This window comes from Prorops nasuta, unplaced genomic scaffold, assembly GCF_024137725.1.
Source record: "Prorops nasuta isolate Cenicafe-Biocafe unplaced genomic scaffold, Cenicafe_Pnas_1.2 PNAS00017, whole genome shotgun sequence".
Taxonomy (NCBI): domain Eukaryota; kingdom Metazoa; phylum Arthropoda; class Insecta; order Hymenoptera; family Bethylidae; genus Prorops; species Prorops nasuta.
This window is the reverse complement of record NW_027116814.1, coordinates 1,490,026-1,502,593: the sequence shown is the minus strand read 5'-3', so window position 1 is coordinate 1,502,593 and position 12,568 is coordinate 1,490,026. Positions and strand designations below refer to the sequence as shown.

Sequence of the window (12,568 nt, the reverse complement as noted above, 5' to 3'; positions counted from 1 at the left end):
AACTCTTGTACGCGGCAGATTTTGTACGGATGTTGCGAATCTTCCTTCAATACTCGGTGTACAGACATGTGATCTACACCAAGCTGTCTTGCTACGCTACGCGTACTTTTTTCAGGATGCTCTTCGAATATTTCTAATATTTCTTCTTCCCTTCTTGAAGTGCGTGTTGTCCTCGGTCTTCCACCTTCATTAGCGACGAGGCATGATCCCGTGTCTTTAAATCGCTGAATTAATCGTGCGATTACTTTGTCGTTAAACGTCGTAGCTTTGCGTAGCGTTTTGAATAATTTCTCACACCTGCTGCTTAATTTGTCCCACTATAATAATAAACTGCCACGATATCTGCCAAATATGTATTTTATTTTATGAATGTTTTTTAACTTATTGTATTTTATAAATCGTTGTATTTTTTAAATAAACATTTAAATTTAATGGTAAAATCTTGTTTTTCATTTCAGAAAAAGCCGAAAGTAAAACATAAAAATTTTCCAAGTTGAAAATCGTTTCAAGGAGAATTATTGCTTTAACATTTATCTTTGTACGCACACATACGCTTCTACGATGAAATAGTTGTAGCGGGGTAGAGAGAAGAGTAGTTAGCAAAGTGAAGAAGGCTGATAAAGAGTGGTCGAAAATAATTATTGATTATTCTTTCTCTCTGTGTCTCTCTCTTCAGCCTACTTCAAACAGTTCAAAAGTGTCAAATTAACCAGTGTTGTGAGAAAACATAGGTTAATACTTATTACTTTAAATTCTCGAGTGATTGAAGACAAAATCAGTGGTAGTGCTTTGTGAAAATCATCGAGGAGCCAGTCTGAAGCATTTTTAAAAACTTCGATGTAAAGGAACTTGGAGAACGTGAAATGGGTAAGTTTAATTTTCTTTATCATCAATGCATTGATTTTAAATCATTCTCTTTAGCTTCGTTAGTAAAAAGAGAATGACCTTATGCATTGCTTATTAATTTATTAGTGCACTCGCACGACTTCTTAGCTTCTGCTATTTTCCTTTTCATTGCGTCCTCTCGCTCTTTCCATCAATTCAGTCAATGATACTTGTACTGAATTGAATTGAAATTGTATTGAAAAGGATTTTGCTGTTTATTTCTAAAATCTAATAGTCAGATTATAGAAATAAATAGCAAATGTATTATCCTGCGCGCGATCGATAATTTTTACATTCTAGCAGGGTATTCATCAATTGTTTTTTCACTTTCTCTACTTTCCATTGTGTAGTTAAAATCGTTCGAAAAGGACCGAAAAAGGGTGATTTTTAAATGGAAATAACTTTTAAACCCCTTGACCGATTCGAACGAAATTTTACACAAGTACTTGAGTTGTCATCACGAACCTCCAGTTACGAGAAAAGGCGATCGTTTCGTTACACCCTGTATAAATTGTTTGTTCGGAATAACAAATTTTGTATATTCTTACGTATATATGCATGTATAACATATTAAACGCATGGTTATTGAGTTTCCTACATGGACATAAATATATATTTATATTTTCTCCAAGAAAGGATGAATATACGAGAACTGGAGGAACAGAGATTGCAGAAACAGAAGAAACAGTTGTACCATAATATTTAACACCTGTATATGTATTAAAAATGAGTTAATCTATTTAAAGAACACGTTAAATAAATGTTGCACACCAGTCATTCTATTTATCTGGTTCTATGCGGTACATATGTGTTATCCTTAATAAATCAGAGATACAATGATTGAGTTTAAAACATGAGACGTCAAAAAATCTGAAGTATGCAGCTGACTAGTTCTCTTTGACCTTCTTCGTTTGTAGTGACTGCAGCAATCTTAATGGATTTATAAGGAATTTTTCAAATGTAGACTGACTTTGTGTAGAATAAATATTGCTACACACTATGACTGCATTTCAGGGTCCGATTGTAGGAACTGTCAATGAAATTGGAATTAAACATTGTTACCGTGAGTTTATATGCCTCTACGTAATCTAAAATTAAAAAAGTGAATTGAAAATAATTTTGTAAATACATGATTTATAGTGTGTATTGAATGTATTGCAAATTTTGTAGTAGAGTACGTACATGCATTAACTGTTTCAGTAATGTTATAATTTTTATAAAATTTGTCTTCTTTTATTGATAAATCATTTTAGAACTGCACATTTTATCATTATATTATCCTAAACCTTGTCGAAAAACTTCTTCTCTAGGCTTTCGACATTAATTATAGTTTAGAGAGAATGCATCCCAGTCAATAATATTCAAATTGTCATAATATTTTGTAAGTACTTAATTACTGCTTGCATCTAACCAATTATAGCTGCAAATGTGATAAATCAGTTTTTTTTAAAGAAAAGCTTTAGATCCCAAGGCATATATAATATAGAAACTAATTACCTAATTTCGCAATCTCCGTCTTATTAAATTATTCACATACTTCTTTCAGATCTATCCTTTAAAAATTCGATGAAAGCTACATTACTACTCATTAAAGACTTCAAATTATTCTATGTACTCAAGGTGTTTCATCTCAATATGCAGTTTCTTGCAGACTCTCAAATCTCCCTTGGGTGCCAATAATTTATCACCAGTTCTATTTACAATACTTATGCAATAAAAACAGTTTTTATAGGAATTAAATAACTATTTAAAATTAAGTAGAATACTAATGACAAGCAAAGCATTTACCTTTGGACATTATAAATCAATTAGGATAGTGCTTGATACATATAAACCAAAATTTTCAGCAAGCTTATATCAAGTACATGTGTTAGATAATCTTCTTCAATCATTCTGTCTCAAGTAATTGCATCCTTCAATTCTTCATTATTTTTGTAAGCGAGAAGAGATATCATTTCAATATTTATCATATAAATGAGATGATAACTTAAGCTTCACCTGAATGTTATATTACTTGTGTTTGGCATTTTGTCATTTTATTCCATTGGGTAGGGAAGAAATTACAAGCAGCCTGCAACAAATATATCACACAAAGCATCGTTGTCTTTTACAATAACCTATTTAAAATTTAATAAATAATGATTAATCACCTGACATTTATATATCACCAAAATATAATAATAACCTGCAATCTGACAGATCCGGGCAATGTTGCCAAATTATAATTTTTATTTTCCATTTACACCGCAAGGGGAGTCCAAGAGCTGCGCAGATTTTAGTCATATTCACATCACTCTGTAGAGAGTGTACTCCGCACTTCAAATTTTTTAGGCCAAATGTCCGGTTACCGTCTTTACCATGTGTGTTTACAATTTTGAGAAAGGGATCAAATAAAAATATGTTAATTAAACTAGCTTTAATTTAAAATAATAGCAATTAAAACATTGTCATACAAGATTATTAAATTTACAATAAGAGTTTGTTGTATATGCACTAATCGCTTACACATTCACTATTATAACATTAAGTCACAATTATTGAAATGACTGGGCCATACAGAGAAGTGCTTCATGTTTTAATATACTTTTTCATTTATTAGTCTATAATTACTGTTTTCCTTAATTGAAAGTCATCATAACCGAATTTCAACTGTAACAAAAATAAAATAACCACAAAGTATATTTTCTTAAAAATTCACAATAATTTTCATTTTTTTTATTAATTTATGCTCATCTGATATATTTTGTCTTCTCTGTTATTTATTAAAATCCTTCCTTCTTTTTCACAATCGTTTTCCGAAAATATTATTTTGGTTGATGATATAAAATTGAGGGTTAATCTCGCCATTTGACAGCTACGGACAAACTCCCTAGAAATCCCCTCGCCCCTCTGATTCTAACTTTCCCTCGCCAAGACTCAAGATTAATGGCCAAAACGTAGTATCCCGCAAGGACAGAAACTGTAGCGTAGGATCCCGCAGTGAACAGAAACTATAGCGTAGGATCCCGCAGGGAACAGAAACTGTAGCGTAGTATCCTGAGGATACTACGCTATAGGAAAATTATACTACGGTAGTATAATTATACTACACTTGGCAACGCTGCTCCCCGAGGCCGCTTCTACTTATCTCAGGTTGCCTGGGTTGTTTAGCATGGCCCTGCCTTACTTCTCAGGGTAACCTGGACATTGATTACTGGAGCGCCGGTCTTTTCATCCGGGCCTCTGCCTGTCAACGGGGTCTATCCTTGACGTTAGCTATAATCCACTCGTGAGCCTATCTCGCGAGTTGGTAACGTAGGGATTAATAATATCTACTGTTCGGTAATTTTTATACTTTTTATTCGGTATCTCGCATACGTAACGGGGAACTTCGTTACAGTGCATTACAGAATATCACATAATAACCCAGACTTATAATGTTAATTGCACCAAACGCTGTAAGCGACAATAATTTTTCATACTGACGTTTGACAGTGACAGGTGCACATTATTTTAAAATCCCCGCTGTAATCGCAGTCTTCAATGGTGTCGCCTGAGAAAATCTTCTTTAGAGAGTATCCATTGTCGTAGAACTGACCTAAACAAGGACGGACGAATGATTCTTACCGAGCGAGAGAGGTAGCCATAGGCAATGGCACAGATAGAAATAAGCCTCGGGACGCCTGGCTTGCCCTGCTATGCCGTATAAAGCTCTCTCTCTCTCGCACTCACGCATTTAGAGCGAGATAAACTAACTACTATAGTTATCGCGTTCCATTCCCCTATCTCCGCCTAGCAGAATAGAGTATACAGTGAAGGATCCTAAAATGCGGTTCCTAAACGCATCAAGGGACGCCATTTCTGCCGGTCATTGTACAACGGGCACAAATCATAAGAGCGAGAGAACGCTCGGCGCCATTGGCCACCTATCGATCTCTGTTGTAGGTAGGACAGAGAGAGAGGGAGTGTGAGCGACAGCGAGACAGTCTGAGAGGCCCAGACCACTTATATCGACACTCCAATCTCCAACACCAAGCATAACAATATACTTCCTAAAGGAATCTAAAACACGATTTAAAACATTTTTTTTTTTTTAAATTAAATGTGAAAAATGTTTTAAGCGACCTCTAAATCACCTTCGATTTCGGTCACGTTGAGGGAAAAGTTTTCTTTTTTCATACAGAAACATATTTCCGGGTAGCCACTAAAAAAAAAAAAGAAAAAATTGTTTAGACCACCCTAATAAGTATATGTAAACTGTAAAAAATAATTTATAAATATCCCAAAGCGGTAAAATGTGTACCGTTCAAAAATATTAAGCAAACGATGAAAAATTTGCACCATAAATATTTCCCACCATCACCTACCCATTTATCAGAAATCGATGCAATTATAAATAATAATAAAAAATGGAGAAAATTTTAAGATTTACTATGGGCACTAAAAAATACAAACTAAGAGTGTTACAATTTCATCAAAATTCTGACACAGCAGTCGTTTTCTTTAATAAAACGTTATGTAGAAAATTGGAGAATTGCAAAATAATGTCAATTGATGCCACCTATTACACTTGTCCGAAAATGGATGGTGTATATCAGTTATTGACTGTGATGGGAAGAAATGAGAATAATAAGGTAAATTTGATTTTATTATATGTTTATATATAAATTATTGTATTGAATGTTAAAAATTTATTTAAAATTTTGCATTTTCAGTTTGTACCATTCGTATGGTCTTTAATGTCAAGGAAAACTGAAACTGCGTATAAACATCTTTTTATTTTAATTAAAACCAAAATACTTAACTTCAACCCGTCTGTCGTTATAGCGGATTTCGAAATAGGATTGCACAATGCATTGCAAGCCTGTTTTAATAACTGTTAAATTCAGGGATGTTTTTTCCATTACGTTTATATAAGTAACAAAATCATACTTAAACATAAATAGACAAAATGTTAATATTAGATTTACGGACTGAGCCAATTTGACTCATTCAAAGGTATCTCAAAATCATAATTTATATGTAAGAAATGTTTTTAATAAATTTTTTAATAATAAATCTTTCATTTAATTTAAAGTAGAACTAATTTCTATATATAAAACTTCAATTTTCGTCTATTATTCAAATTATCTCACTTTGGTAAAAATAGATCTAATCAACGTCCGTAAATCTAGTGTTAATATTTATTATTATTACTGCATTCACTGAAATAAATAATTAACAATCCGTATTATAGGATCTAAATAAATATGTAAGGAGATTAGGAGTTCTAAACAAGATTAAAAACCCAACGGTTAAAATTAAAATATTAATGGCAATCAAATAGCTGACGAATTTGCCACTTTTAAAATGGGAAACAATATTTTCTGTATTTAATGAAATAAAGGATACAATTATGGCTGATAAGGATATATTACAACTGAAACCATTGTTGAATTATATGGAACGATGCTGGCTAAAATCGAAGAAAATGATTAAAACTATTTCGGTTAATAAGGTCTGCCATAAGACTAATAATAACATTGAAAGATATCATAGGTCCCTTAAGGAAAAATTGGGACATCATCCCTCATTCCATAAATTTATAAGTAAGTTAGGGTTTAAGTATTTAAGATCACCTAAAAGTAACAAATAAAAAGTAAAAATTTATTTATTTATGTAACTGTAAAAGTTAATTTTTTGTATAATTCTGTCAGTGAGAAAAGAGTTTATTATCGACATCAATTCAATATTGAATTATTGACATTATTTTGATATTACTGACGTCAATTTAATATCGAATTGATATCAATAGCAAACTCTTTGTTCACTAGGATTACTTTAAACGTCAAATAGAATAGAGCTTCAAAAAGGTCAAGTGCAAAAAAAATTAATTCTTATAATTAACAAGCCAACATTCCCACATATCTATACTTCTATACCTAAGATATCTTATGTACTTTACAGTTTTTGAATTTGAAATCATGCAATTTTTAAGAAACATAGAAATTACTGCAACATATTATAACAATTCTGTAATTATTAATATTTTATTCTTGTAATATTTTCAGTCAAATTAACAGAAATTATAGGATTGTCCTTAATAGAATTTAAGCAACCACACATAGAATACAATATGTCTTTGGGGGAGAGATTATACCAACTGTGGCTCAGCAATGCTTACGAAAGAAATATCGAGAGTGATATTAACTTTCTACACATGACAATATACAAGAATAAAAAGTTTATGAACATGATAAAGAGTTTTTTTCTTCAAATAAGTGAGTAGTAAAACGAATTATGTATAATACTTAAATCAAATATAGGAATTATCGTTTTAACACTATATAATTTCAATTACATTTTGATCGAAAGGAGTTCATTCAAAGGAATAAACCAATTTCCAAATTGCCAAAAGACTCAAAAATAGAAGCAGGAGGATTGGTTATTATGTGAATAGTTAAATATGTATAAATCTCTGCATACTGTAAGGTGATAGGGATGGGGGTGGGGTATGGGGGATTCTGTATGCAACTTTGTTCAGTCCAATTGTTAGACATTAAAATTTGTACATACAAATATTTCAATGTTTTTATTTGTAAATGATGTTTACCCCTTTTTGTTCTTCTTTTAGCATACGTTTTAATATCCAAACCTTTTCTTAAACTTTACCTATTATATAAATAATTAAAGATAAAGCATTTGTGGTACCCGAAGCTAGAGATAGAACATACAAATTCATTAATCATTGTAACTATAAATATTACCAGTTTTTTCTCAAGTAAACCGTCTTTTTATATAAGTTACTAACAATTTTTTATCATAACTTTAATTGCATTGATTCAACTACTTTATTTTCATTAACTTATTAAACAGACTGTACCTAGCTGTCAGGCGGTCGCCATATTCATGCAACTATCTAGAGAGGTGCACGCGTTCTAAAAAATTTTGGGCGAAATGAACCCCTACCGGAATCGGCCCAGAAACCTGTGAAGTAAAGTGGTAAGGTTTGTCTAGTAATAAGTCTTTCAAATGCCTTGTAGCAGGTTTAAAACTTTATTAATATAAATAAATTATACCAATTTTTACAAAATATTTACAATTATTTACATACACGTAAACCGAAGGTACACCCATCTCTCGAAAATCTGTAGAAATCCTAGGGAATTTACTGACTGTCAAGGGTCTAGGAAATTTCTCGGAAAGAGGTTTTCCGAAAACCCACCGACAGCAAAATCACGAGGACCGAGATTAGCGCGGAGATTAGGGACTTCCGAGTCTGGTAACTTGTAAGGTAAGTCCTCTGCCAAGTCTCAACTTCGAAAGTCGTGGCAGATGAGGAGGTGGTTTTCGGGGAAGGAGCAGTCTCTTTACCTCTATGTCCGACCTCTCCCAAGCTCTAGTGGCTCCGAGCCACCCCACCCACAGAGTTGGAATCTTTCCCTCTCCCTACCCGAATCCTCAAGAGCCCTGGAATCTGGACTAGGAACACTGGTCCGAGTAAGCCCTCGGAGCGAGTGTCGAACGGGAAGGAGAGGGTGGACTTCTCCCGGCAAGTCCCCGGAGAAGTCTCCCTTAGGGTGAGGTTTTTACCAAGTCCGGCTTGAGGGCTAGCCGGGCTAATATGATATACTTTCGGGCTAAAGTAGTATAATTTCCGTTACATGAATATGAGTTTAGCCCGGCTAGCCCCAAGCCGGGCTTGGTGAAAAAACCTCACCCTTAGGAGGGAGGAGAGTGCCGCAGATGGGAAGTCCCCTCTTGGAAGGCGGTGGGGGGTGAGTGATACTTATCAAAGTTTAAAACCGAAAGAGGTTCGCCGGTGGAGGCGCAAAAAGGGATGGCCGGTGTAGGCGCTGCCGGTGAGGCGATGGGTGCCAATGAAGCGGTAGATGTCGATGAGGCGTAAAATGTAGGCGAGCTGCTGCGGTTGCTGCTGTTGAAGCTGCTGTCGAGCGGGTTTGGCTGTGATGGGTTTTTGATAAGGACCCATCTATATAATTACGCGGCACAAAACTTACTAGCGGCCGAGCGCGTAAGTTGTGTCGCTGTCTCGACGCGCCGGGGCCCAGTAGACGTGCAGGTGCGCCGTAGAGAGAGATAGGGCGAGAGAACAGGCATATGCAAAATCTAATTCTATGCCTTTCTGCTCCCCCCCCGATCTTGAACAGTGAGAATAAACAGGGGTTTTCATTTAAAAATCACAAGATGACCTTCTTGTAGCGTTTAGACAACATTTCAAGGCCAAATCGAAGATATCATTTTATATTCCCTTCGAAATCTAACAACTTTTGTTTTAAACATTTTTTGATAACTGCGACATGGATTCCTGCTATTGTGGGGAAGGCACAATTTTAACAAGAAATCATTGCAAAGGCACACAGACTTTACTTATAAAGAGCGCTAGGCTCATGAACCTTATGTATGAGCCAGTCTGAGGCTTGCCGGCTTGAGACTTTTCAAGGACGTGGCATGCTGTGAAATTAAAGTGGATTCTCTAGGAAAATTACCAGTACACATTAATAAAAATCAGAATAAGAATTATATTTTACAACTGCTCTGTCTATCAATTTACAAGTATAAAGTTAAGATAATTATACAGTTATACATGGGATTTCTCCCCAAATCTACCGTTAACTTATAAAGACAAGAGCAATGAAGTTATGATTATTCACAAGAAAAGTAATTATGTATAAATAAGAAAATTAACTATTAAATAATATTGAGGATGTGGGATAATCGAAGGACCCTCAGTCCATGTATGAATAAGTCTGATCAGACAGAAGGCTCCTTCTCAATTTATCCAACGCTAGCCCTTCAAGAACCTAATTACTTGCTATACTAGTCCTGTAGGAAATATAAAAGGCACAAGCAAAAAGGTAACACCAAGTCAAGCAAGGCATAGCCAGGTCCATCAATATCTAAATCATTATCAAGAAAGTTAAATGACTAGGGTTATATAATGGAGTCTTTTACACTCCCTTTTCAGTGTGCTTATGCACCAATTCATTAACAATATTCTATTCAGAATATAATATTAACCCTTAGTCTGGAGGTACATCATTAAAACAAAACTATGTACAAGTATATAAGTAAAGAAGAAAAATAAAAAAAAAATATATATATATATATATATATGGCATTAAAGCCTAAATCCTGTCATCGTACAGGCTATGGAATCTATAATCCAACTCATCTTAATAATAGTTAACTTTCCTTATTGGAAATACTAGACTATATGAGTGCAAATGGAAAAGCTCTGTTCCTATTTCCTGTAATTGGAGTTGGATTCAATAGTACTCCCTACTTCAATAGTACTCCCTACGTAGACCTGCTACACCCTACCAAGCCTGGAGCCACCAAGTTAATCACAAAGGAATATTAATAATTAAACGTTGAGTCCTACTATCGGTCCTCAACGCTTACCTTCATGCAATAAACATTATAGCAAAGTATAAGCCAGGCATGCACAGCAGAGTCAATTGATAGGTTAGGATTAATGGATGGAGTTGAAGTCCCCAATGAATCTCCTGACAGTTTTCCAATTTTCTGTCTACCATCCTTCCTTCCTTCTTAGTATATCAAATCCTGGTCCGTGGTCCCCTTACACGGGTATCCGAACCTGATCAAAGCTTTCCTTGGATTTTTCAAAATAGTGTCCTGCCTTGATGACGGGTAAAAGTGGTGTGTCCGCCTAAATCTTTGCGCTCGTCCAGGCGAGCGCGGCACCTGTGCACGCGTGCACAGCGCCGCCACCCGGGATCGAGAGCAACCTCATTTATGCGCGGCGTTTTAAATCAGAAATAAATTATGTATCAAGGCAAGAGAATTTGCCTTGTTACATAACAATTGGTTTACCATTAATTCTGGTGCGTCAATTAAAATGTCCTACCATGTATTATAACACTTTCAGGAACCGGTACCTATATATCCATTCAATATACAGAGTACAACTTCAAGAGGCGGCCAAAATTCAAAAGCACATACATTACTGTTAATAACATTTTGAGCCTCCCCCCCCCCCCCGCTTCATCCTAGCTTTTAGGAAGAGGTAATTTTTTAAATGATTGAAAATATAAATATACACTATATAAGGAACGTGACGTAGTTTGTTTACGTTTTAAATAGATAGAACAAGTTTTGGGTGTTATCATCTCTTCTAAGAATCAATAAGAATTTTATGAGCGAAAGCACTTTGGTTAATTTCTCTAGGAAAGTATAGACAAATCTTCAAATGTTACCAGAAACATTTTAACTCTTGATATTAATAGTAAAGAAAAAAAAATCGAAACTTATTTCTTCAACTTGCGTAAGATACAAATAAACTTGGTCAGAGTCGTGTAGTTACAAAGCTTATAAATATTGTATTCCTATATTATTCAAAAAATTTATTTATATAGGAAGTTAAGACCTTAAACGGGAGACGAACAAATTGTTAAGAAAATGTTTACATCAGTGATGTTGTGCATGCACCTTTAAATTTTTGGCACACATCACTGTTGCATGCTATATATATGTTGAATCTTCCTTAACTATTTACAAACACAGGAACACTTTGTAAAATTGATATATTAATCGCAATCATTAATATCTATCAATTGTCAGTATTTTTTATAAATTTATCATTTACAGTTTTTCTCTTCAAGTATGCAATGACTGATAATAACAATTAAATACGTTTTATTCCATGTTTTCTTTCAGTGACCGATCACTCTAGGAAAAATTTAAGAAAGGAGTACGTAATATCTGAACAACAAGGATGGCGACGACGACGAGAAGGACGAGGACGGCGACAATGACGGAAACCAAGCATATCGATATTCTTTGAAATTAAATGCCAACATTGCAAATATAACGGCTTATACGTAATATATTAATATACAATGTTTAATAGAGTGAATAAGAGTTTTTCAACATAATGATTTCGGACAATCGGGAGATAGAAAGCAATTGAAATGAAAAATTCGTCGTAGCAAAGGTCTATTAAAAATTAGTGATTTCGAACAATGGATTTCATTTGGCCGATACAACTACAATAAGGCATCCAATTTTAATGATATATCTAGAGGTCACTATCATATCGAATAATGTGAAAGTATTGTCAGTTATTTTAAAATAAATAATAAGGTGAAATGATATTTATATACACATAACGCAGTTGCTCCATATTTTTCAATTAATAACCTAATAATTCTTACAAGACATAACGATGAAAGTATAACCATAACTATAGTAATAAGAAAGATAGTGATGAGAGCATATTATCATGGATAAATATATTATCGCTAGCCGACATGAGTAAAAGAAAGAAGAAAAGATGAAAAATTTTTGCAGAAATATAAATAGGATATAAATAAATTTCTCCTATCTTGCATTATTATTATTATTAAATGATTCATCTTTTTCTAGCAAATCACATATATGAATGAATATTCTGTAAATCCAATCAATTATTTTTTATTGTCAATAGCAAACAGCTGATATTTTAATTATAACCTACGTCAAATGTAAATTTCATTTCCGATTTACACTAGCGCAGATAAATGATGAGATGTGAAATGTAAGTTACTCATACCATATATATAGTTATTTTTTACCCAGATACTTGTAAAATTTTATTCTTATCGCGACCTACCTGTATATGCCGGGCCCTTCACTTAAAACGCCCCGGAGCATATACTATATATAAAGACCATATCCCCGTAACTACAGGATTTTTTTATAA

At 33.9% G+C, this 12,568-nt stretch overlaps 1 protein-coding gene across 1 annotated transcript in view; it reads left to right on the top strand.

Annotated features, from left to right (window-relative positions):
- trol (terribly reduced optic lobes) overlaps positions 1–12,395 on the top strand; it is a 668,955-nt gene extending 656,560 nt beyond the window's left edge. Inside the window, exon 60 of the mRNA XM_066737443.1 lies at positions 11,545–12,395. The gene's annotated coding sequence lies outside the window, so the exon portion shown is untranslated. The remainder of the gene's footprint in view (positions 1–11,544) is intronic.
- The last annotated feature ends 173 nt before the right edge of the window (positions 12,396–12,568 follow it).